Below are 14,325 nucleotides of genomic sequence, written 5' to 3' on the forward strand. Positions count from 1 at the left end.
TACATCTTTATTTGATTGACGTTTGGCGAACCCACAACCCTACATCACATGAATAAACATGTCTATCTGCTGCACATGGCACTCTTTTATGAATTGATTACTTTCTTATCTCCTCCTCATTTCTTCCTAAGTGTGAACATGTTGGCATGGAGCCCAAGGGACCATCGGACCACTCTCTTATCTGGCTTAAATTACAAAACCAGAATGTTAAGGGTTCTTACATACAGTGGAGATTCCCTGCCAAACTTTCAAACTCTTTGAAATTTTGCAACATGTTGATTGCGGCTTGGCATGAGTATCCCAATGATAATATTCAACATAGGGAAAAGCCTTAATTGCTATGGCAAACTGCTAAATCTGTACTACAGGGTCGTATCATGTTGTTTGTTAAACAGCAAAGAAAATATCAATCTAAACTATATCTAGAAGCACAGACTTGCCTAACCTCTGCTTATCAAAATCTAAAAACCAATCCCTCCCCTATCTCCAGATGACAATACATAGAAAAGAAGGCCTATTTTAATAGTGTAGTGTCACAAATCGGTGACACGCATACTTGAAGTACTAAATTTAAATTTTACAAATTCGGCAATAAATCTAGCCATTTGCTGACCGATCTTTACAGGGAGACAGGGCCCCAAACGTCATCTCTGCCCTCCGAGATGAGAGTGGTTCTCTTATATATGATAGGAGAGGGATTGCGGAACTAATGCAGATCTTTTACACAGACCTTTATTCCCAAGACGCTCTAAACCTCACTTATAAAGGCAAGTTCTGGGATTGCATTTAATTACCACAGATCACAGAACAACAAGCAGAGTCACTTACAGCCCCCTTCACATTAGGTGAGGTCCAACAAATCATCAAATTCATAAAAATATTGAAAGCACCCGGACCTGATGGTATGTCTGGGAAATTCTATAAGATTTTGCTGGGCCCTATCTCTGAGTGCTTGCGAGATTTCTTTAATGATATAATGAAACAAAATCTTCTTCCCATCAATCTTAATTCAGCCCTGATAAATGTACTGCCCAAACCAGGGCGAGATTTGGAAAAGCCAGCCTCATATCGCCCGATATCATTAGTTAATGTTGATTACAAAATGTTTACAAAATTATTAGCAGAGAGACTTATATTGATATTACCTGATACAGTGCATCTTGACCAAACAGGTTTCATTTGGGGCAGGCATTCTGCAACCAATGTGAGGAAGGTTCTGGCTGTGAATCAGCATTTACAGTCATGGGGGGACTCAGACCCAGGCATCGTCCTATCAATTGACGCCGAAAAGGCTTTTGACTTAGTTACATGAGATCATCTATTTGAGATGTTGCGTTGGTTTGGGTTCCCTGATGTTTCTATTAAAAACCTACAGACATTGTACACACAACCGATGACTCAACTTTTAACTAATGACTATCTCTCAGACATGTTTTCTATCCAGCGGGGCACACGCCAGGGGAGTCCATTGTCACTATTATTGTTTACCCTCACTTTGGAGCCCTTGGCAATTGCCTTACGAGCAAACACTAGTTACCAAATATCAAGGTTGGCAAAACCGATAATAAAGTAGCATTATTTGCTGAAGATATGCTATTATTGAAATCAGACCCTATACGTTCTATTCCATCTATATTGGACACCACTGAAGTGTTCAGTTCTTTCGCTGGTTACAAGATCAATATAGACAGTTAGAGGCTCTACTCCTTACTGACCACACTTCCAAACTCGAAATTCGTAATGCACTGTCCAAATTAAAAATAATTCGGAAATCAGTGGCAGTGGATACCGATTTTTAACGGTAATGGCATTCAGGCCTCTGTAATCAATGCAAGGGCGGAGGCCCCCATCTTTCTTTTTTACGAAGAAGAAGCCAGCCCCAGCTGGGGAGGCAGACTTGCGGATGAAGCCCCTTTTTAGATTTTCTTGGACGTACTCCTCCATAGCCTTAGACTCCGGGAGGGAAAGGGGGTAAACACGGCCCCTGGGAATGGGTCTACCAGGTATCAGGTCAATGCCACAATCCCAGATTCTGTGAGGGGGAAGTCTAGTGGCCTCTTGTTGACAAAAAACATCAGAGAAAGTTTGGTATGGTTCAGACAAAAGAGTCACAGGAATTTCTTGGGAACGTCTGAACTATTCGGAGGAACCACTCTCTGTAGGCAGTGAGAGAAGCAGGACTGTCCCCAGGACAATATGTGACCTGATTTCCAGTCCAAGGTGGGGGAGTGGAGACGAAGCCATGGAAGTCCTAGGATGACTGGGTTGGTAGATCTTTGAATTACTAGGAAAGAAATCTTCTCCCGATGAAGTGCTCCTATCTGAATCAGTATGGGAATAATGCGTACCAGAATGGACCCCTCAGGAATTCTTTCCCCATCAATGGCCATTAGAGAGATGGGTTGTTCCAAAGCTTGTGTGAGAATGGCAAATTGTTTAACTACCGCGGCAGAGATGAAATTTCCTACGGCTCCGGAATCAAGAAGAGCCAACTGCGGGAAAGTTTTTTGTCCTAACTGAAGGGAAATGGGAATAGACAGGCAATCATTACTACTGGGAACTGACTGACACTGATAAAAGAGGCCCAACGATACAGCTCCTGAACTCGTTAGGCCCTGTCGTTTCCCGAGCGTTTAGAACAAGAACTCAGAAGATGGCCGGTCTCTCCACAATATAAACACAACTTGTTCCGAAATCTCCTCTCCCTTTCTTCGGCTGACAGGCGGGTCCTCCCCAGTTGCATGGGCTCTTCAGGAGGAAGAACAGGGGTTTGGAAGTTGGGGGCCAAGCGAATAATGCTACGCCGAGACTGTTCCTTCTCAGAATTACGTTCCTTGAAACGCAAGTCAATTTTGACACAGAGGGAGATAACATCGTCCAAAGACGTAGGGAGTTCCTGTGATACCAGCTCGTCTTTGATTCGGTCTGAAAGGCCCTGCCAGAACGTAGCTACTAGGGCTTCATCGTTCCAGCTAAGTTCAGAAGCCATAGTTCTAAAGTGGACCGCATACTGTCCCACAGACTGGTTTCCCTGGCGGAGACGTAATAAGCCGGAAGCAGCATTGGACACCCTTCCTGGCTCATCAAATATTTTCTTGAAAGTAGACAAAAAGACGCTGAAGTTATGTAGAATGGGGTCGTCCCTCTCCCAAAAGGGGGAAGCCCATGCTAAGGCTTGACCGGACAATAATGAAATCACATAGGCCACTTTCATTTTTTCGGAAGGGAAGTTCCCGGGTAAAAGCTCGAATTGTATGGAGCATTGATTTAAAAATCCTCTGCAATACTTGGGATCTCCATCGAACTTGGGTGGGTTAGGTAACCGTAACTGTGAGGAAGAAGTTGCTGCTGCGGCCTGAGGTACAGGAGCCACTGCCGGCCCGGGTGATCCACCAGCCACTAGGGTGTTCTGGACAACATCCAACCGAGTGGATAAACTATTGAGGAATTTTAAAAGTTGCTCTTGGTTAGCTTCTTGCTTATCCATCCTTCCTACTAAATGCTCCAACAGATCTTTAGCTGTGGTATCCATGGTCAGAGCAAACTGTAACGGATTCTGGATACTATATTACTAATCTTGATTAGCGCTGGCTTACCTGAGGTGCGGAGTCTAACGATCTCCCCGGTGTTCACCAAGAACCGCCGCAAGGCATGGTGGGCTTCGCTGCCAGGAGTCGCAGGTCGCGGTCCCCAGGTTCGCCCCAAGATGTAGTACAGCGGAGTGAAGCGGAGGTAGCGGAGTCAAACAAGCCAGTTCGGTACACAGGAATGGAGTCAGGCAGAATCAGAAGGCAATTCGGAGTCAACGAGCCAGGTTCGGTACACGGGTCACAAGAATAGGAGAATGGTAAGCAAGCCGGGTCGGTACACAGGGGTAGGAGAGCCAGAGAAGTCAAACAGGCAGAAATCAGCACACAGGTAGATACTGGAAACTGGAAGACACTGCAATCCACGAAGAATAGGAGCCAGGAACAGGTAAGTGTTGCTCTGACACTCAGCGAGTGCCAGAGTGAGGTTTTTATGCTGAAGGGGATTCAAAATCCCCGCCTCTAAAATGTGGTCATGTGACCGCCTCCGGGTGCGGTCACGTGGTCCTTGATGCGGAAGTGCGGCTTCCGGATGGAGCGGCGGGGATAAGGTAAGTCCGTTACAATGTAATACCATATGGGGTAATCCCTCTTTTGAGCCACAAATATCCAACAAACATTTTTTGGAATGGAGCGAGAAAGGGATCTCCTCTGTCAGGGATGTGTTTGATCCTGGAGGATCTCTATACTCATTTCAGCAACTTAAAATATGAAGAAGATGGCGCTTCCGATTGAACAAAGTTTCTCACATGAATTCCTTGATGCGGACCAATTGTCCCAAGATGATATGAATATCTAATTTCACATATATGCTTCAACCCTAACCAAAATGTCTTCTTTGATCAGCTATAAGTGACTTAATTTCTCCACATAGTACATAGAAAGGGAATCAGAAAATTATCATAGTGCGACCCATATATTTCAATGTCTTGGATATCTCTCGATCCCACTTAAACCAATGTATAAAGCAAAGATGTACAAAAATCACCACTTGATACACTCCTTGGCCCCTTTTGGGTAAGCACTTACATGTAGAGAAAAAATATATATGTCTTATATGTCAAGCAATCATCCGACCGATTCTCCCCAAACCCAAATCTCCACTCCTCTCAAAATCTACATTTAGGCCCCTCGGGGCCAAAGTACCCCTGGAATAAATCATTTTCATTTCTGTTTTTCGCCAAATCGCTTTTTGTTTTTTTCTTTCTCTAATCCCCTAAAACTTTTTTCAAACCACAGAAAAATTTGATAGAATTGACATCACATTTATGTGTGTCTTTAAAATGAGATGACAATGAGTGCTGATCGTAACCCCTCTTAATAGTTCTTATGTGCTTATTCCATTTATCTTTCAATTTTCTCCCTGTTCTCCCTATATATTGTTTGCCACAAACACACTCAACAAGATACACACAGTTTTTTGTGTTACATGTTATAAAGTCCTCCACTTTGTGTACAAAACCATTAGAGTTGGATTTAACCTCTACAATTTTTGCAGAGTAACATTTGGTACTTCTACATCCACCACATGATCTGCATCTAAAAAACCCTTTGGTGTGAAACCGATCTCTACATGGTTTAGTAATTACACTTTTAACTAATATATCTTTAAGGGTAAGTACAATGTCCAATGTCGTTTAATAATCTTCTCTACATCTTTATACTGTGTGTTGTACTGTGTTATAAACTGCAAACTAGGACTATTCATTTTTAACGTTTTACATTTAGGGATAAGCAAATCTTCTCTCTTCATATTATATAATTTATTAATAGTCTGATTTAGTATTTCCTCCCGATACCCTTTTTGCACAAAATGATCTTTCAACATTTGTTCTTGTATTTGAAATGTCTCTGTCTCCGTACAGTTTGGTCTAATTCTTTGGAACTGACCGTTGGGAATATTATCAAGCCAATTTACATAGTGGTTACTGTTCTTGGGAATGGGTTTATTATAATTTTTTTGTTAATAATCTACCTTCCTGGATGTAGATATTAAGGTCCAAGATGTGTACTTCATTTTTACTTTTATCAAATGCTAACTTGATATTCAGGGGATTGTTGTTCAATTTCGCACAAACATTGTGAATATCCCTATCTATTCTTAAGTTGAACAACCAAAATGTTCTCTTTTGTGGGGGCCCAAACAAATCAAGCTCTCAGCCACAAAAAAAACATTCCATGTCACTGAAATCATCATCATCATCAGTTATTTATATAGCGCCACTAATTCCGCAACGCTGTACAGAGAACTCATTCACATTACTCCATGCCCCATCTCTAACAAACATACACACTAGGGTCAATTTAGATAGCAGTGAATTAACCTACTAGTATGTTTTTTGGAGTGTGGGAGGAACCTGGAGCACCTGGAGGAAACCCACACAAACACAGGGAGAACATACAAACTCCACACAGATAAGGCCATGGTTGGGAATCGAACTCATGACCCCGGTGCTGTGAGGCAGAAGTGCTAACTACTAGGCCACCATGCTGCCCACTGAAATGATATGTTTGTTAAACTATGTGCATGTCCTTTTTAAAAACATGGGTGGATGGGAGGGCCCAAGGACAATTCCAATCTGGACTATATTACATTATGGTCTTGGTATATCGACGTATCTGAAATGTCTATTAATGTCACGTTCATTGAACATTGAATACTTCCTCTTTATTTTCATGACACATGCAGGCTAACCTTTATAGTATTGTGTCCATGGTCTTTCTACTACCATTTCACTTCTGGGTGCAGCCCACCTTCATCTATCTACTTGTCTAAATGGCTATTGATGCTGCTATCCATCTAATGAGCTTTGATTACTGCATCTTTATATTCTGTGAAAAACGTTGAAAATATTTTGTTCATTTGTTTCCCCCACCTGAGTCAGGCCCACCTTCATCTATATTCTATTCTAAAATGAGCATCTTATTAGCCAGTGCTCTGCCACTTTATTTCATAAGGATTGTACCATGCAGTGTACACAAAGTTTGGATGTTCTTAGTCTCTTACAATATGAAAGGTCAGTGCAGTAAATGCTTTTTGCGGCCCATAAAATTTCTGGGCATTTTTGGCATTCAGCAATTGCATGTAGATTATTGCAGTAGCTTAAAAAAATGACATGTCATGACACCAACTGAAAAGAGAGGTAGTAATGAGATGGAATTCCACACTTTAGGTGCTTCAGCGATTTTCTCAAATCATTTCAGTTCTGGGGTGGGCCTACTCTTCTTTTGTACAATTACCATCCTATCAGCCAGTGCTCTCCCATTGTGTTTTAGAGGTGTCTTCTTCTTTATTAAACTGCCTTCCTGTCTGCCACTGCTGTACCACAAAGTTTCATAAGGATTGTATCTTTTATTAAACTGCCATGTATTGGTGATGCTGCTCTGTCACTAATTTTAGCCAGCCAGCTCGCTGCCGCCTTTGGCCAAATTTGGTGCAAATTTTGATAGTTCTGAAGAGATTGTTAGAAAATAGATTGTAAATGATTATAATTCGTTTGAACAAAAACAGCTCAAACTTACCTGATTTTAACGTTTTTTCAATTTTTTTATGAAATCCAGATCTAAGACCAAAAGCAAAACACATAAGAATATTAGTCCAAAACTGAAACCAAAGCACAAAGATGATTTTAGAAGCAAAACAAAAACACGGGGGTCTGCGCACATCTCTTCTAAGATCACATAACTACTGTACTGTATCTCTCTGTGTAGTTAATGAGCTACTCTTTTCCTTTTGCTTCACACACCAATATTTGCTATACATTTATGATGAATTGTTTATTGTAAATAATGGAAAAAGGTTACTGCAAATGAGAATATAATTTTGACAGATCATTACTAATAACTCAAATATTCTAATCTACTCTATTATGTTACTAGCTCTTTTTAAAATATTTTGCATACTGTAGGTTCTTTGTATCTATTGCACAGTCTGTGAAAATATGTTTTGACAAAATGTCCTGTATTTTATAGTACCTAATAAAATATGCCGCTGTCTCTTTACTTTTATTGCCCACCAGAGGCTGACTTTTCATTCTTTAGTACAGGGGTCAGGGAACTATTTTACCTTTTACCCCAAAATATATTTAGATACGCCGACGTTACCACCTTGATTTGAAAGGAAGGAAATCATATTATATTAATTATTGGAATTCAAAATTTTATTGAATCTATTAAAAAAATTTCTTTGAAAGCTTCAACTTCAAAACTTAAGATTTTGGAGAAATGATGTTGCTTCATTTCTGATACGAGAGAATCAATATTGGGGCATTTTGATGTCAGAGTAATTTCCATACAGTCTTCAGCGTCCAATAGATTTCTCTGCTTTGTTTTTATGTTCGTTAGAGTGGAAAATCCTTGTTCGCAAAGGTAGGTTGTTGCAAAAGGCAACAACTTTTTGACTGCCTCCTCATGTGCCATTTGAATGCCTTTGTAGCTGTTGACATCCAAAAATATGACAGATCTGCTTTGTTTTCAAATGCAATACATGCTTCATTATTGCTTTGAAGCTCAAGAAGTGCCTCTGCCAACCCTTCAGGCTCTTCTGGTACAACAGCAATTTCACATTTAAAGGGGTCTACAATCCAACTGACAGCATGTGAATCGACAGCATTACCCCCAGGAATTTCATTTTTACCCCATTTGGGGTAATTTACCCCTGTTCCCTGACCACTGCTTTAGTAGGACATTTTGATTACTTACTAAAAGATCACCATTATTTTGTTTTTGGTGCCAAGAACAGAAATTTCTGCTAAATCATCTAAGAAGTGACGGATGCTAAAACTCTCCTCAAGACACTGACCAATCAGAGGAAGGCATGTGGAAAATATTAAGCTAGTACTGGGATGAAAACCCAAATAGTAATTCCTAATCCTTCAATGACAAACATTTATTCATATTTTATTTAATCATTAGACAATCTTTACTAATGATGAGTAAACTGCCACTTTGCATTGGCTATATAAAATGTATTTTTTAGTACCCAGCAACCCAAGTTAATGGACACTACAGACAGTAGTTAACACTGGATTAAGATAATAAATAAGACACCACATTTTCTAAGTGCTCAGTCTTTATGCCACTACCATAGTAATAAACCTGATCTTGTGAGAATCTGTAAAAAGAACAAGATAAATGAGCTCTGGGTATACAACTGAAAGTGATGAGAAATATAAATTTGATGGTAGACCAGATAGATATTTAATGTGCCATCATCTGGCTGGAGCATTAAGTTTAATAACCTTCAGACAATAAAGAAGATTCCAGAAATTCCAAAGATAAAATGTATTGTGCTTATTTCAAAAGAAACCTTCAGTTTTTTTTCTCTTTTGCTTTTATTTTTAAGATGACATTCATTAGTTTACTTCTTTTCTTTTCTTTTTTTTTTTTGTTAGCTTGTTTCATTAGTGTAGCTATAGAAACATGAATCATCAACCAAAATAGCACTGGGAAGTCAAGAAAACCTCAACAAACCCTGCATTTTAACATGAAATATACATAAAAGTAAATAGTAAAAATTGAATGCAGAAAACAAACATTGTATATCAAGTATTTTTTGTACATTTGGAGTGTTTGCGACATTTCTTTAATCTGAGTAAATTTTGCTTGTAATGTAAAATATGACAAAACCAAAGAAATAGTAGCAAGTTATGGTTATTGCCAAAGAGTATATGTAACATTGGGTCTTGATGTACTTTGCTCAGTGCCACACATATAGGTAAAATAAAATATTTATTGCTTAGATGAATATTTCACTAGTCTTCTGTGCACATTCATTTGCTCTATAAAAAGAAAGAGAAAGAAAATGAATAAATAAAATCCATCCTTCTTGACATGACTCCTGAGTTACGGATGTAGGTGGGACATGTTGGATGGTTGTAGTCTTGTTCCTCATGGCACTGTCTGTATTCTTTCCCGTTATAATATAGAGATGGAGGATGTGCAGAAATGAACAAAAGTGATAGAAACGAATAAAATCTGGAACAGGCACAAATATTGCAAAAGCAAAAAATGTTAAATTAATCTTAACATAAAATGTTCCAATGTTAGAATAAAAACTGAATTTTTTTATCAAATGTTCCCAAATGTGTGGAGATGAGGGTTTCTGTTGAAGTATTCCACCAAATTGATGTCACTTACCAATTGGCATTAAAAATCATGCCAGTGTTTTCTAACACTAACAAAAGAGTATAAATGGGCATCGGTTCCAATGACTACATACCCACTTGCATTTATGCTTGTGGTTGAAAACGGTGGCGGCTAGCAGTACCATAAACAAATGACAGTTACTAACTAATTCTATGTGGTCTTTTGCAATGCTTCTTTCCCACCTCTCTGCACTAAAATTCTCCATTTTGACGCAGAGCTGTGTTATATGCCAGTTTAACATTGGGTAACGATCTGCGGATAGCGGAACACTAGGGGGTAAATGTATTTAACGGCGAGTTTAAACGTGGAGATGTAGCCTATAGTAACTAATCAGATTCTAGCTATCATTTAAGTAGTTTATTCTACAAAATGATAAATAGAATTTGATTAGTTGATACAGGCAACATCTCCACTTTTAAAACCCACGGAAACTCGCAGCTTGATACATTTACCCCTAGAACTTCATGTACTATATTATTTACAGGAGTTTATACATATATTAGGATCACTTGTATACATTAAAAATATTATTGGTACTTCTTCAAACAATAATATTGTGAAAATGCACCCAGTCCATTTTTATTTTTGTCCCAGAATCTAATATGCTTTACCATTTTCTTTTTAATAAAGTTATTTTTTTTATAATTGTTTTTTTAAATGTAATTTTTTTGTATGAATCTGGAACCGGAAACCAAGTAACACAATATTTTTTTTTAACAATACAAATAGGAAAAATAAAATAAAATATCTGTTTGCACATGATCCTGTTCCTTTTACTGTATGTAACTTTTAGCTTCCATTCTTACTGTGTGGACAAAAGAGTAGTACCACTTGAAATGTCCTTCATGTAAGACTCAGTCTTTTCACTTATTAAACATGGATATCTATTCATAGACATAGGCACTTTTCTTGCTCTGTATCCTGGATACAAATGTAAATATGTCCTTTTTCCTTTGTGTACAGAAAAAAATGTCCTCCTTCGCAGGTCACCAGTTTTCCCTCTCAGGACAACCAATTGGCTGAGCCGAGTCTCCTGTGATTTCATCCTACCCTGTTGTTACCATGCTTACATGATCAGCTTTTATATAAGCAGAGGTGAACACTGGGCAACACTCATTGAAAGTATTGAAGAAAATAGTGAAAACTGCTGCTGTAGCTGCACCTGAGGACCCCAATGCAGCACTGTGCAGATCAGACCTGTGGGACAAAGGAAGAACAATATCAAATGGTCTCAAAAATAATTATTACATTCTAAAGCTGCTTTGATCCTAGAAGACTAACTGAAAGGTCTAAAACCCCCTAAGATTTCTCCTTCGTCTTGACTTTACTTCAAGGGAAGATGCAACGGAGCTCTGAGCTGATCTGGCGGACTGATCAAATACTGATCAAGTACTAGTTACACCTATTAAACAACTTACTAAAAGGATGTGTTAGTAGCCCACATATCAATTAGACCAGGACAGGTCAGCCATTCCAACTTTCACCTTTTTTCCCTCCCAAAAAATGAAGTCTGATCAGCATAATCAGCAACCTTTTTGTGCGACTTGTGTTGATATGACTTTGCCTACCATTGCGTGTTGCATAGGCCTCGCCTAGCACTGATGATAATTTGGCTCCCCTCACATGAGGCCACTTCCAGAATGAATTCCAGGGATACTATGTTCCCAATCCACCCCTGCAAACAGGTCATATGTTCTGAGCACTTTACCAATGAATCTAAGGTGGTGATGAAAGAGTTAAAAATGGACATGAGTATCATTTAAAGTGTAATATATATATATACATGCACAAGCAAGTTACTGCCTGTGCGTTTTGCAAATGGTGACAGCCTTGATGTAGAAGGGAAGAAAGTGAAAAAAAACACTGCCTCTGACATTTTGAATCCAGAAATCTTTATATAGGATAAGTGTACATGCAAACAACGAGCCCTTATATACCTCACCTCCCAATCAAAAATTGTCAAAGGTCATAACTTTTTAATTATTGGCGTCTTCACTTGGTTTACCACTGAATTTAAACAGAGAGGCAAAGATTAACATACTCAGAAGTAATTTTTGCTGTATATAAGGAAAATTTAGCTTCAGCTGTGATTTGATTTACAGGAATAAAAGAAGTTCCATTCTGTTTTAACAGTCAAGCAGAAAATTTCTAATAGATGTTTTTAACACAAGAATGTGCGGATAAAGGAGTCCACTTTAATTGTGCAAGTTCCTTACAAATAATGAAGCATGAATTTATCAAAAGAATTGAGGGTTCACCCTATTGCAACAACTACTATTGTATATAGTTATAAAGAAATATTACAATATTCAATATATCTGATACTGATGTACATTGTTATTTTAATGTGACTGGGCAGTACATTATATTTAAAACTGGGCCAGTCAGTTACATCAAGCAATTCATTTCAAAAGCCTTTGTAAAATGGGGCTTGCATCGTATTACGGTCACTTTTTCATTATTACCATCTCAATTGTGTTTGCCACTGTATACAAATAGGGATTCAAAGGGTTAACTTGACTTCTGCTGTGAATGAGTCAGAGGAACAAAAAATAAGATTGTGTGAGTTCCATTCTGTTTTAACAGTCAAGCAGATAATTCATAATCGATTCTTTTACCACGACAATGTGGGGATAATGGAGTACACTTTAAGTTCCTTACAAATAATAAAGCATGAAACTATAAAAGTAAAAAAAGATTTGACACTATTACAATCACTGCTATTGTACATAGTTATAAATAAACATTGCAATAACCAATTTATCCAATACTGGTGTACATTCTTATTTTACTGGTGCACATTCTTATTTTACTGGTGCACATTCTTATTTTACTGTTGTACATTCTTATTTTTCTGATGTACATTCTTTGTGAATGGACAGTATATTATTTTTAAAACTGTGCAGTCGGTTACATCAAGCAATTAATTTCGAAAGCTTTGTAAAATGGGATTGGTACTTAAATGCTTATTATGGTCTTTATTACATCATTTTCAAACGCTCTTTTATGTTGTTCCTTCCTCTAACAACTAAATGACCTCATTAGTCTGAAGATCTTATCACATAGTTGTCATCATCAATCTATGGCTTTGTTACTTTCCAGCCTTGCGGGCAACAATTCTGTTCTTGAAAGAATGACATAATGATATAATATGTTGTAATTATATATGTAGTTTATGGAATGACAAGTTGAAATCTAGAAAAGAGAAAGCAACGTAAACACATACACAAGGCATGTTGGTAACACTCTTGTTTGGATTTTGTTATAACGTTTTGAGCAGCCCTTCAAGACATTATAAAAGTGTTTCTTACTTGCCTCATTGTAGCTGTCATTGTGTCAGGTATTATGTTAGATGTCTGTATGTAATGAAGAGAAAAATAGTATGAGTGTGCATAATGTACTAATAATACACATGTGACATAAAACAATAAATAAATCTGGTCCTCTAACTCCTGAACGCTTGTGAATGTGTCATTCATAGATGCCTGTGAGTTCTCTTTTTTGCAACAACATGGTTGGCAGATGCTGTAAATCTACTGAAGTGCCATCTGCTTTTGTACCGCTATATATCGCCATACCCTTGCATCCACTTTATCTCTAATTGGCTTAAAGGCATTTTAACCCTAGTTTTTGTTATCTTCCATTTACACATGTAACCCCCTGTCACTGTGTGTAGTGTGGGGTGCAAAGGTTACACAGTGCACCTCCTTCTCAAACCCTGGCTAGCTGATGGGCAGCACCGTGGCTTAGTGGTAAGCACTTCTGCATCACAGCACTGGGGTCATGAGTTCAATTCCTGACCATGGTCTGTGTGGAGTTTGTATGTTCCCACCATGTTTGCGTGGGTTTCCTTCGGGTGCTCTGGTTTCCTCCCAAACTCCAAAAACATACTGGTAGGTTAATTGGATGCTATCAAAATTGACCCTAGTCTTTGTTGTGTGCGTGTTTGTTAGGGAATTTAGACTAATTCTATTAACACTAAATCTGCACTTTTGTCACTGTTCATTGTTGTTTTTAAATATTGCGCTGCTAGTGGCTCATTGGCCATTTAGGGATCATTTCAATATATACCCAATAAAGTTTTTTATTTTAAAATATTACTTCATCACTCTAAGAGTTTTCTTTCTTTTTTCTTTTGTTATAATTTAGACTGTAAGATCCAGTGGGGAAGGGACTGATGTGAGTGAGTTCTCTGTACAGTGCTGCAGAATTAATGGCGCTATATAAATAGCTGATGATGATGATGGGTGTAAATGACCAGGGGGTCCGTGCACATGCAGGTGTTTCTTTGTAAGTAGTGGGATGCAGATGATGTCACTTTGCGGTGCAGTGCAATAAAAGTCAGAATAATTTGAGCACTAGACCATCTCTATCATAAACTGAACTCCTTTTTTACACTCTTCTTTCAGCACGATAATCATAATGGTTGCAGCACATCTCCTTACTCCTCCTGCACAGTTCTTAATGTTATCTAAGACAGTCCACATGTTTCCTACACTCCAATACTTCATACTTCACAGCAGTTCACTCCTTTTCTGCAGCTCTTACATCCCTTAGTGCATGCATACTGCCACTTGCAGCAATCCCCCCT

The sequence above is a fragment of the Mixophyes fleayi genome, chromosome 1 (genome assembly GCF_038048845.1).
Source record: "Mixophyes fleayi isolate aMixFle1 chromosome 1, aMixFle1.hap1, whole genome shotgun sequence".
NCBI lineage: Eukaryota > Metazoa > Chordata > Amphibia > Anura > Limnodynastidae > Mixophyes > Mixophyes fleayi.